The sequence below is a fragment of the Anabrus simplex genome, chromosome 4 (assembly GCF_040414725.1).
Source record: "Anabrus simplex isolate iqAnaSimp1 chromosome 4, ASM4041472v1, whole genome shotgun sequence".
Lineage (NCBI taxonomy): Eukaryota > Metazoa > Arthropoda > Insecta > Orthoptera > Tettigoniidae > Anabrus > Anabrus simplex.
Window position 1 is genome coordinate 44,354,623 of NC_090268.1, and position 13,295 is coordinate 44,367,917.

The window sequence follows — 13,295 nt, forward strand, 5'->3', positions numbered from 1 at the left end:
CTGTACACACCCGTTGCACTGCCGCCACACATCGTCACACACGAGCATCAGTTTGCCGGATGGATGCATCACGTTCTCTCATGGCAATAATTCGCCCTCTTTCAAACTCACTCGTTTTACGGTACGGTTCTCGCATACGTCTGCGAGGCATTATGCACGTCTGCTCAAGTCACAGTGCTCCATTACGTTTGGTTTATAGCGACAACGAGAGCCGCAGGCACATTTTACCAGTCGGAGGTGGTGCGAAGAGATATCGATGTAGACCTTGAACCTGATGGCCAACATGGTTCAAATGAAAATAATTTCTTCAGAACACACTAATGCACGTGTCAAGGTGTTCTGGTTTTTATGAACAAGAGTGTATTTAACCCGTGTGTTCAATAGACTGAAAAGCTTTACAGTGTGCGCACTGGATTCAATAAAACGCAGAACATGAGAGGGTACGTAGAGACAAAATACAAAGTTGTTCGTCCATAAGGCTATACCTAGTGAAACTCGTCAGTAAAATATAATAACAAAACTACTCGGTGTAGAAAAAGCAAGGCAGGAATTGTATGAATATCATCGATGGCTGGAATGTATTTCTTATGCTGTACTCAAAGAAATTGTGCAATTTACCAGTGAAAAAGTACTTATAACGGCTACTTCATATGCTCGTGCCATTACAGATTTTGTACTCACAGATACTGAGGAAGAGACAACTATTTAGTGATAACTTTGCATCTTCACTGGAAAACTTTTGTGGCGCTCCAATCGCATCTGAGTGACTATAGTGTAATGTATTACGTATGCCGCTGGCGCAGAACGAATCGATTCGATTACCTCAAACGCCACTGGACCGGAACAGAAGTTTTCCAATGATGGTGCAAAGTTGTCCCTAAGGTGCAAAGTGACCCTAGTTTACGGTAAGCTACTGTACACTTGTACTGTAGACACAGAAAGTTAGTGTCCCCTGGAAATTATGGTTAACTCGTCCCTTGACTCTGGAGGCCCTGGAATGAACTATATTTCTAACAGGGTCTCTCTATCTTCAGTGTGATTGTTATGGAGTGACAGTTGCCAATGCATGCTTTGTTATTGCTTTGAAGACGATCCTGGTCGCAGGTCGAAACGCGTCAAAAATTATTTATATTACACGACCGAATATCCCCAAATTAAGTATTATAATCTCATTTAGTGGTCGTGAAAATCTACGTCTATATTGTCTACAAGGGCGTGTTGTCAGATACATATACTTGCGGGCCACTTAATATAACCACTTTAATTCTTGCTCATAAATCTGAACTAAGAACGGATACTATAGATATTTATTTAACATTTAAATTACATTCTGTATTATGTTGAATAGTGGGCTCTATTCCCACGGTAGTCAACCCTGAAGATGGTTTTCCGTGGTTTACCATTTTCTCACCAGGTAAATGATAGGGCTGTACTTAATTAGTCCACGGTCGCTTCCTTCCCACTCCTAGTAGCGTTCAGCAGACCGGAATAGACAGATGTTCCGAATTATTAAGAGTTTGAGGTGGAGTGTTTCGTGACACTGTGCCGGCACACGGCAGACAGAACTGTAACTGCGCGGAAGAGAGAACTTGATGAGGCAACACGACATGCTCCGCGTCAGCGGGAAAATGCCTGTACCAGAATCAGGTGTGCTGTGAGGGCCAGCGTATAGCTGCGCGGAACGTGAAGAAACAGTCGGGACACTGAAATTTGCGCCCAATAATCACCTTTAAAGGCTGACTTTAGGTTAATATTTTGCAGTCATTACGAAATACACACCACGGTTACAGCAAGAGTATATTTTCGCCAGCTAAAATATATCGGCCTGTATTGTGAGCAATTAGGGCCAGAATAAAGGTTCACGGAACGTGAAAAATCAATCAGAACTCTGAAATATGGACCCAAAATATGATGTTTAAGTGTTTCTTTTAGGATAAAATTGCTTTCATTCAATCTGAAATACACCTGTCACATTTACACCAACAGTAGATGTGTTTACAAATGTCACAAACAGAAGTCTGGTGTGACATTCTGCAAAGTTTACATTCTTTTGTACGGTATACAATATGTTACTAGGCTTCAATGGAAACTCTCTTATAGAACAGTTGAAAATAAACCAGAACATATGAAGTGATTCACTTGTACCGAAGGCCAGTGGCCGGTGCAACGGGACTCTCAGATCAATGAGGATAGGACGGAACACACAATGCTCCAGCACGTGGTGGCTCACAGTCAGATAGTGGGCGAAGGGCAGGGCATAATGGTGTTCATGACGGTACAGGGAGTCACTGTCTCGATCTCGCTTGAGAATGTTTCGAAACAACTGACACTCAGTGTTCCGGAACAAGGGAACATAACTATGCACCGGCACAGTGTGCCGAAACTTAAAGCAAATTGTATTATGTTAAATAAGCATTTGACTACATGCGTTTTGTGTCCGGCTCCATGTCTTTGATTAACGTGCTGGCCTTTGGTCTAAGGAGCTTCGGGTTGGTAATTTTAATCCTCATTGGATAATTCCTCTGGCTCGAAGACACTGTGTGCGCCATCTTCAATATTAGATTTCATTCCAAGTAGGGCTCCATCCTCACAGACGCGTAGTCTCCTCATTGGTGCCAACTCTAACGACCTACACCCAGTGCCTTTTGAAGGCCATACGACATTATGACTATATTGGGTGAGCCAGTGTGATATTGATCACAATTCTGTGAAGACAGAATTAAACTGTACTGAAATAATAAATTACCGTTCAGCTACATTACAGTTGACTGCTGTGTATTTCTCGAGATCTTCTAGTCTACATTCATACCTCCAGCCAGGACATTCCTAAATCGGGGGAATAATAGACATCAAAGGAAAAGTAAAATTAAATAAGTCGAACCATTTTATGCGACATCACTTTTGATGATGATGATGATGATGATGGTGATGATGATGATGATGATGATGATGATGATGATGATTGTTGTTTAAAGAGGCCGAACATCAAAGGTCATCGGCCCCTATTGGAACGAAATGAGACGAAATGAAATGACAACTTAAAATTCCAAAATCCTCCACTGACCAGAATTCAAAGCATGAGGACGAAGAATGAATGGATGGACGGATATTAATTTAAAACGATCAGTGGATCTGACCCACAGTGCCTCAAATGCACAGAAGCTGGCACAAAACAATAGTATTACTGACCAAGGGACTACTTCTCTAGTACGATGCTGAATCGATTATGCGTAAACTCGAAACGGGTCAAAATCCAGGTCATCAGCCCCTCATAATGGTATTTATCGCTAGGAAAGTAAGAGCATGCTGCGTAATGTTGCGGTACTAATCAAAATTAGCGGAGACTCGCGGTATTCCACACATAATGGTAGTATTCACAGGCAGTGTAATGCGCATATGTAACACAGACCTATAGTGTCTCGCACACTGCGGCGCAACTTACAGACAACGCAAACCTAAGGCGTTCCTCACATAAGTGGACTAACCACAGGGACTCGTACTATCCGTGGAAATACTCACATAGTGGGAACGGAGCGTAGGTAAGGCAGACCATGGTGTCGCTAACCCCATGGTGTTGCTCATATAGGGGTACGAATCACAGGTACTGTAGGACCCTCATCCTGATTCACACACTGTCGCTACTAATCACAAACCTATTGCGTACCTAACATAGTGGTACTACGCAAGCGTAAATGCAACCCATGGTGTTCCCTGCGTGATGGTACTAATTACAAGTAGTTTCATGGTTCTAATTCGATCATCCCTTGGTCGCCCCTTTTAGTCGCCTCTTATGACAGGCAGGGGATACCGTGGGTGAATTCTTCGTCTGCCTCCCCCACCCACAGGGGGTGTGTGTTTGGTCCGCGAGAGGTATTTTATTTCCCTCAAGTCCGCCGGCAAGCCGGTTACGACGCCCCTATCCGCCAGCTGGGACGCGCCACGTGGGAGTATCACCTCTTCCCCTGCTACGCAGCAGGTTCCTGGACATCGCTTTTAACGACGTCCTTAATATAACGGCGAAATCTAACGGTCCCGTATAAATTCTACCTATATTTTTTACAAATTGGATAGTACGACGTCGCTTATTAGGGCATATTGTATAAAACGACGCAATTATACCGTATTTTAGGAGTGTTGATTTTTATTTGTTACGTTTTCTGGAATTGCTGGCAACAATGTAACGCTTATTATTATAGATTTAAAATCAGTCTGTTAAATAGCCAATCCAAGCTTCGCTGTGAAGATGCCGTAAAAGAAAATGGAAATATTGAAGAAAAGTCACAAATAATAGGGCGATTAGAAAATGGGGAAACAAGTGTCAGTATCGCGGAAGAATTGGGTGTATTACACTGAACGATTTCTACAATTTGGGAGGGCAGGTAGGAAACACAGCTTCTTTTCAAAGAAAATTATTTAAAACTCCAGCGGCCCAGATTATCTGAGCACAAAGATATTGAAGAATCTTTATGTAGACGGTTTAACTAGCAAAGAATAAATAATTTGTCGATCAGTGGGCCTACTCTTCAAGTTAAAGCCAGTGGAATTCCTCTCAAACCATTCCACAATTACTGTACTGCAAATACAGTAATTATTTAAATTATCAATCAATTAATCAATTCTGATCTGCATTTAGGGCAGTCGCCCAGGTGGCAGAGTCCCTATGTGTTGTTTTCCTAGCCTTTTCCTAAATGATTTCAAAGAAATTGGAAATTTATTGAACATCACCCTTGGTAAGTTATTCCAATCCCTAACTTCCCTTCCTATAAATGAATATTTGCCCCAGTTTGTCCTCTTTAATTCCAACTTTATCTTTATATTGTGATCTTTCCTACTTTTATAAATGCCACTCAAACTTATTTGTCTACTAATGCTATTCCACGCCATCTCTCCGCTGACAGCTCGGAACATACCAGTTAGTCGAGCAGCTCTCCTTCTTTCTCTCAATTCTTCCAGCCCAAACTATGCAATATTTTTCTAACGCTACTCTTTTGTCGGATATCACCCAGAACAATTCGAGCTGCGTTTCTTTGGATTTTTTCCAGTTCTTGAATCAGGTAACCCTGGTGAGAGTCCCATACACTGGAACCATACTCTAGTTGAGGTCTTACCAGAGACTTATATGCCCTCTCCTTTACATCCTTACTACAACCCCTAAACACCCTCATAACCATGTGCAGAGATCTGTACCCTTTATTTACAATCCCATTTATGTGATTACCCCAATGAAGATCTTTCCTTATATTAACACCTAGATACTTACAATGATCCCCAACAGGAACTTTCACCCCATCAACGCAGTAATTAAAACTGAGAGCACTTTTCCTATTAGTGAAACTCACAACCTGACTTTTAACCCCGTTTGTCAACATACCATTGCCTGCTGTCCATCTCACAACATTTTCGAGGTGACGTTGCAGTTGCTTACAATCTTGTAACTTATTTATCACTCTATAGAGAATAACATCACCCGCAAAACGCCTTACCTCTGTTTCCACTCCTTTACTCGTATCAGTTATATATATAAGAAAATATAAAGGTCCGACAATACTGCTTTGAGGAATTCCCCTTTTAATTATTACAGGGTCAGATAAAGCTTCACCTACTCTAATTCTCGGAGTTCTATTTTCCAATGTCAGTTATGTTTCTTTTTAAGTTTTAACTTAAGGGGAGGTGAAACTGGACAAAAAAGTGACATTTTCTAATTATTATCTCTTAATAATATTTCATCTCTCCTGAATAATTTGATATTTGTGGAATAATTCCATTTGGAAATGTAGTTTTTATAATTTCAAAGTTAGTAATCCAAGTGTAAAAAATCTAGATTTCTGAATTGACTTGTTAAGTATCTCTATCTCTGATACTATTCAATCTAAAAGCTGTGCCTTTCAGACACTTAATCCTTGAATTCATGTTAATGTTCATGTTAAGTGGTTGAATACACTGTGTGAGCAGGAATGGTGGTATTGCACATGTATCTCGGGGATTTAATTTATGGTTCTAGAGTTTTATAGGTCTTGAGCTGTAAACATAATGGTTTGGTTTGTTATTACAAATTCCTGTACCTATTTTCAACATGACGAAAAGAAGGGGTTGTTTTAAAACACGACGTTTCTATGGAAATCAGCATACGACTTGATCTGAATCCAGTGCTGATCCTGAAATTAAGATAAGTAGTGCAGATGTGTCACAGGGGCAAGATACTGTCACGCCCACTACTGTTTCGAAAAGAACACTTGGAAACCAAGAGGATTTATTCATTGATAAAGAAGGTCTTGTATATAGTTTAGCTTATGTTTTATTACATTTCAGTGTACTAGGACATATTTTACAAGATGCTGTACCATGTGGGTCCCCATATGTAAGTTGTTACGAAGTCAAACTTTTGAACCTTACTTCCTCAAAATGACTTTTAATTATACTTCACCCATTATCCCAAAAACAATTACAGATTTATATATTCAATTTTACACTGTGTTACCTTTTATTATAATGCAGCTACTTAACCAGCAAAACGTCTCTAACTCTAACGGTTTTATAATTACAGAAAAATAACTGGACTTATAAAAGAAAATACTGAACATAATTAAAATCGTAAATAACCAATTATTTTTCTGTATATTCTGATTCTGTTTTCCCGAATGGTTAGCACTGATGCCTTTTGGTTCTGAGGGTCCCGAGTTCGATTCTTATAGCCCGGAGACTGGGTGTTCGTGTTTGTACCAACACTTTCATCTACATATTCAGACAACACACTACACTACCAAACACCACTGAGTAATAATAATTTATCCCTCCATCTAGTGTTGGCGTCAGGAAGGGCGTCCAGACGTAAAACAGGGCCAAATCCAAATGTGCGATACAGTCCCCACCCGCGAATCCACAGGTGTGAAAAGAGAGGTCGAATAAGCAGGTGATATTCTGACTCTGGTTCAGTAATCAGAAAAGAAGTGATAATATACTTCCAAAAAATTCAGATCTCTATGTATCAAAGTATTTGAGATAAAGGGTCATCAATATTGCAATTTTAACACTGTAGGTATAGGGCTTACCTACTCCCCTTCTTTCTGTTAATTCACCATGAAAGTGTGGCCTACAAATTCCAGATATGGCGTTTGTTACATACATACATATATTATCCGTTTACATCGTTATGCCCTTCATCGTTCAGTCTGCAAGCCTCTTCGAATTTACTAAACGTCGCCATAATTCTACATTTGCAACTTGTACTGTGGCAACATTTAGGTCTATACCTCTTATCTTTAAATCGTTAGAAAGTGAGTCTAACTATCGTCGTCATAGTCTCCCTATATTTCTCTTACCCTCCATAACAGAGTGGGTCCATTATACTCCTAGGTAAACTATCCTCCTCCATTCGCCTCACATCCCACCACCGAAGCCGGATAACTTACAGCTTCAGCCATCGAGTTCATTCCTAACTAAGTCTTTATCTCCTCATTCCGAGGAACCCTCCTGCCATTGTTTTCAACTGTTTGTACCAGCAATCATTCTTGCTACTCTCATGTCTTTTGGTCTGAAAACAAACCGATGTAAAGATAAATTCGTTGGCATTTGTTTAGCCAAAAAATGAGAACCGGTTTTTGCGAGTATCATCTATAACGAGTGTTGATTGGCGGACACTTCGGTGTCGTTATTGCCGATTTCTACTGTAATAATACTTATAAATTAAAGAAAAACGTTTTAGGCACTGCGATATGTATTTTTTTACAAAATAGGTGCTAACAGTCAAAATAAACATTCACAGGCACTAGCAAATGCCATTTGTTCGTCATAATTTGACAAAAAACGGATTTTTAACTTTACTTGCATGTTTAACAGTTACAGGAACACAGATATTTTTAAGAAATATCCTGAGCTAGTCACCAGACACTAAAGTGTCAGTGGTTGAGACACGTGTTGGGACTGTACCTGTTTGATGCCGCATCCTAATGACCTTGACATTTCAGTGTATTCTAATGAAGCGTCTTGTTAAGGGCTGGCGTCATCACGGCGCCTCTCGCACAAGTTCGTTGACAGTCATGCGCCGTGCTAACAGTCTGTAGCACCCTGTGGTTCGTCTGCCCCTCTTCCTCGCTCAAACCATCAAAGTGAAACTCCCTCTCCCTCTCCAATGTCTTTAGCAGTTCTAAATGTCCATAATTAGAAATTAGGAACATGGCTGTGGTTAACACACTCACGTCTTGTGAAAGGCGAGTGGCGATCTTAGGGCCGTAATTGAACATACTATGATGTTACACTTACATCCAAATTTTTTTCCCCTCGGTCGTCATTGTAGCTAAATCACAGCTATTTATTTGTAAAATACAATTCATGAGAAAGTGTATTAATCCCACTTTTTCCGGAGTAAAATTCTCCACTTGAGAGCCACACCAACGTAAGTCCACTGTCATCTTATTTCCATGGGAATAAAAAGCTGCCTCTGTGGATCAGTGGTAGAGTCTCGGCCTCCGGATTCCAAGGTAGCGGGTTCAAACCCGGCAGATGTAGTCGGACCGGCCGAGTTGGCCCTGCGGTTAGGTGCGCGCAGCTGTGAGCTTGCATCCAGGAGATAGTGGGTTCGAATCCCACTGTCGGCAGCCCTGAAGATGGTTTCCTGTGATTTCCCATTTTCAAGGTTTGTACCTTAAGGTCACGGCCGCTTCCTTCCAACTCCTAGCCCTGTCCAATCACATCGTCGCAATAAGACCTATCTGTGTCGTGCGACGTAAAGCCACTGGCAAAAAAACGAGGTAGTCGGATTTTTAAAGGGCGTAAGAAAGCCCATTCGACACACCATGTCGTACGATGTCGGCATGTAAGAGATCTCTGGTAACACATTTGGTGTTTACCCGACCAAATTCCTTCAATCTCGGCCACAGACTCCCAAAAGAGTTTCGGTTTACAAGGTCTACCATCTAGTAGACCGACGGTAAAACAGAACGTCGACATTGACGAGAAGACAGCCAGATGGCGTCAAATTGAAATGTCTGCAAACGGTAGCTGAGGCCATACGATTATTATTATTATTATTATTATTATTATTATTATTATTATTATTATTATTATTATTATTCGATTCAAATCATAATTAGCCATTTTATGTGTAAATTATATTAATGAATGTGTTCAGTGATCAAAATTACGCTAAATATATCAAGAACAAAAATGAACATTTATTTCCGAAGTCACAATGCAGCAAAAATGGTCTACAACTGACGTTTTCCATCCCTTCAGTAAAATAACTAAAATGTGAATGCAAGCTGACAGCTAAGTGACCCATACATTATTATTATTATTATTATTATTATTATTATTATTATTATTATTATTATTATTATTATTATTATTATTATTACCGACAGAGCGATCGGGATTAAAGGTGCCATCCAGGTCATTGACTCAATATTCAGTCAATCGTCATTCAATTCCCAGCGAAATATACGGGTTCGACGAAGATCCTCCACCGCTTCCTATACCGGGCTAACTTTTGTCTCCTGCCATGCTGACTGGTACACACACGCACATTAATGGTGTCCCGACATAAACAATCAACACTGCCCCACTCCAGTACTGAAAAGGAGGGGAGAGAGTGAAGGGATAGTGTTGAAGGCCAGTACTGAAAAGGAGGGGAAGGGAGTGAACAGGTAGTGCTAAATACACAGTGTGTGTATTCCGGGGTTATACTGTAACATTGCAATAAGATGGCTCCTATCCTATCACAGGTGAATCGAGGCCGTATTATTAACATGTGGGAGGCTCGCATGGTCCCCCAAGCAATAGCACAAGCAATACCATGCAGTCTTAAGACAGTTTGGAGATGGATAGAAATATGGCAAGAACGAGGTGAAGAAGGATCGGTTGAAAACCTTCTTTAACTCTTAATACCGTAATTAACAGAGTAGACCATTTTTTTTATTTTTTAAATGTTAAAATGCTATTTGTTCGGGGCGTCGACCTGTAGAGTTCTTTTGCCCCTACTTGCACAATATATGAACCTGCATGTACTTGGAATTGCGGAAGTGTTGAATGTTGAATGTGAGAAACGTTAAGGACGACATGAACACGTAGTCCCCAGGCCAGGGATATAATCATTTACAATTAAAACCCCCTGACGCGGCCGGGAATCGAACCCGGGGTGGCCGGACGCGTTGCCCCGTACACCGCGGGGCCGGACGAGTAGGTAACCTAATGATGTACTTCAATACATCCGCCACTGTGCCCATTTCGATCACAACGAAGTCTTGCAGCGGGCTGTCTGCATGCAGTCCATGCAGCAATGCGTTAAGCGAGAAGGTGAGTCATTGTGCCTTCGACACTACCCCTTCACTCCCTTCCCCCATGTTTTGTACTGGATTGGCCTTCAATACTACTCCTTCACTCTCTCCCCTTCTTTTCAGTACTGGAGTGGGGCAGTGTTGATTGTTTATGTCGGGACACCATTAATGTGCACGTCTGTACCAGTTCCTGGTCCGAGGATCTTTTACAGGTCCTGTGGGGTCTATCACGCTTCCTTCGGCCTTGCGCATTCCATTCAAGAACTTGCTTCAGAAATGATCCTTCGCCTTACCTCAGTACCATACCCAGACCTTGTCTATTTCCTCGTCTTGATCTGCTCTCCTAGTAGGCTTTGGTTGCTTATTTCCCATAGATGGAAGTTGAGTATTATATTTGGCCACCATTTGCACAATAAGTTCCTCGTACGTCTGTTCTAGAAGGTCTGGAGTTTCTTGGTCAACTCTTCGGTCACTTCCGAAGATCCTCATCCATACAGCAGCACTGATTAAACATTTCTGTTAAATAATACGTAAGAGGGTGTGCGGGAGAATATGTTTAGATCTCCAGATGGGTCTTAGTTATAAAAAGCCACCCCTTGTCTTATTTATGCGATTATGAGTGTCTAATGTGATCCTACAATCTGGCGTGATGCAGGTGTCGATGTAGCAGCATATACCTAGTTATCTACAGTACCTACTCTACCTGCTGCCCGTCCAGTAAAAGCTTCTCCGCAGATGTTTAGTTGATGTGCATTTCTTTAGTCTTCTTACCATTAATTTTGCGACCAGAAGTTTTGGCTTTTGTCTTGTGGACTCCAGATTTCCTGGCATGTACGTGAATCTTTTAGCGAGTAGACATAGGTCATATGTATATTCCAGGACTCCACTGTAGGTCCTCAAGGCTGGAAGTTCGGTTCTACTGTATTCCACAATTACTTGTATTCTTCACAGCTGTATCGGTTACCATCAGGAACAAGATAGTTAAATGTAACTTAAAATCTTCCCAGTTTGTAAAACACACAAGTTCAAAAATATTATATTGTACCGTACCCAGGGGTAAATACCCTCTAGGACGATGCCTCCATTCCTGTATGAACATCCGACTAACTCAGGGTTGGGCAGAGTGTGGGTTGGTTGTCGATTGGGTCAGGATAAAAAGTCGAAGTTCTACACTAAAATAGCAATCAATGACAGGAAATGGAGGTATAACACGAATGAGAAACAATCATAGGGGGGTAAGATGGATTTATTAATAAATATCCCCGATCAAATCACACGAAAATAAATTGAATCAAGAAAAATAAAAATTTTGTAAAAGAAAAATAAACTCAAAGTGTAAAAATAATTCGAAATTAGAAACGTTAATTGAATAATTGTACAAATTTGACATTAAAAGAAAAACAAGTTCAACAAAGAACATTAATATATATCAAGGCTGAACTTCTTCTAATAGTCCAATGTTTAAGTTGTATGGCAACAAGTGTACGCAAACACTGACATATGGTATTTCCGTATGGAGTTTCACACTATCGCATCCCAACGATACGGTTTCAAATTTAAATTACTCCCGAGAGTCGTCAAACTATTTCTGTAAAATAAAAGTTACATAATAAGAAAAATTACGACGGAAAGAAAAATAATTAAGACGCACCGGACGCTATGTAAGGTATGCAAAATACTAGGGGCAAATCCTACACTATATTTACAGCAATTCAAATAATCAAACTAAACATATATGTACATCGGATATCGAGTAAAGTCTTAAATGCTACACTGCTTCTAATGTGAATCCCGGTTCACTACAAAAGATCTAGACAGAACTAGATAAACCAACAATACTTCAGCACTCGGGCTGTTCCCTTTAAAAAAACAACGAGACAGGGTATACAATCATAAATAATAAAGTAAAACCATCCTGTAAGGGAAAAACATATAAATAATCCTTGATATCATGAAGAAAGCAATGGGCAACATTGCCTCCTTCTGCTGCGTTTAAGCGCTCAACAGCGCGGTCATCCGTCATGTACATCCGGGTAGATTACGAGCTGTAAAGAAATATTTAACTCCACTATGCTAAGGATTGGATTTTGTCTCCCAAGGCCGCCACAAGGAAATACTGTCTCTTTCACACATGCCGATAACATAGGCCAGGAATCAGCTTGCCATGAGATAACGCCCATCATCAACTACACGGAAACTCCCGTATATTTATTCCTTCTTGGCATGCTTGGGCCATTTAACAACATCAGACTCAATAGTCTGGAATTAACACTGTCCATTCTGATCACAATATACTCAGAAGACACTGAGCAGGCACACACATCTGCATAATACTCTATCTTGTCAGGCATACCATCAGCCTGCACCAATACATTATAATTCAGCATGCAATTATTATCTCATTATTCCTCATGAATCCCACTGGCCTTTCCACATAACGAGACGCAGTTCGAGTCCTTGGCAGACCATCAGGCAAACAGAATCCAACTTAACTTCAAAGATCTTAATTTAACAACGACGTTCTGCAGCTCCTTCTGGCAGCTTCTGTAAAACCATGCATCATGCAAAATAGCTATACCTGTCTCTCTGAATAACCGAAATAAAATGAATTGATACGTGTTTGACGTAATATAAAAATGAACCTGTCGATCTAGCCCTTCTAGCCTATATACAAGGAAAACTCGGAATATCCTACGCTAAGTACTATATTTACGACAATAACTGATCCTATCAATCCCTCATTTTCCCAAACATCTACTCATAAAGCAAAATGAAAATAAAATAAACATGCATTAATCTCGTATCCGAATCTATCATAGTAACAAAATTAAACAAACACATGCCGTCAGGCTTACTTTATATGAAAATTAAAATTCTATCTACACTGCCCTAGTACCTTAACATAACTTACATATCATGCGGTAAATAATACATGCGTCTTACTTTACATTCTACGTGACTCTCGGGAAACCAGGATAGCAGCTTACATCCCCACTGCTTTTGTGTTTACTCCATGTTAATCAC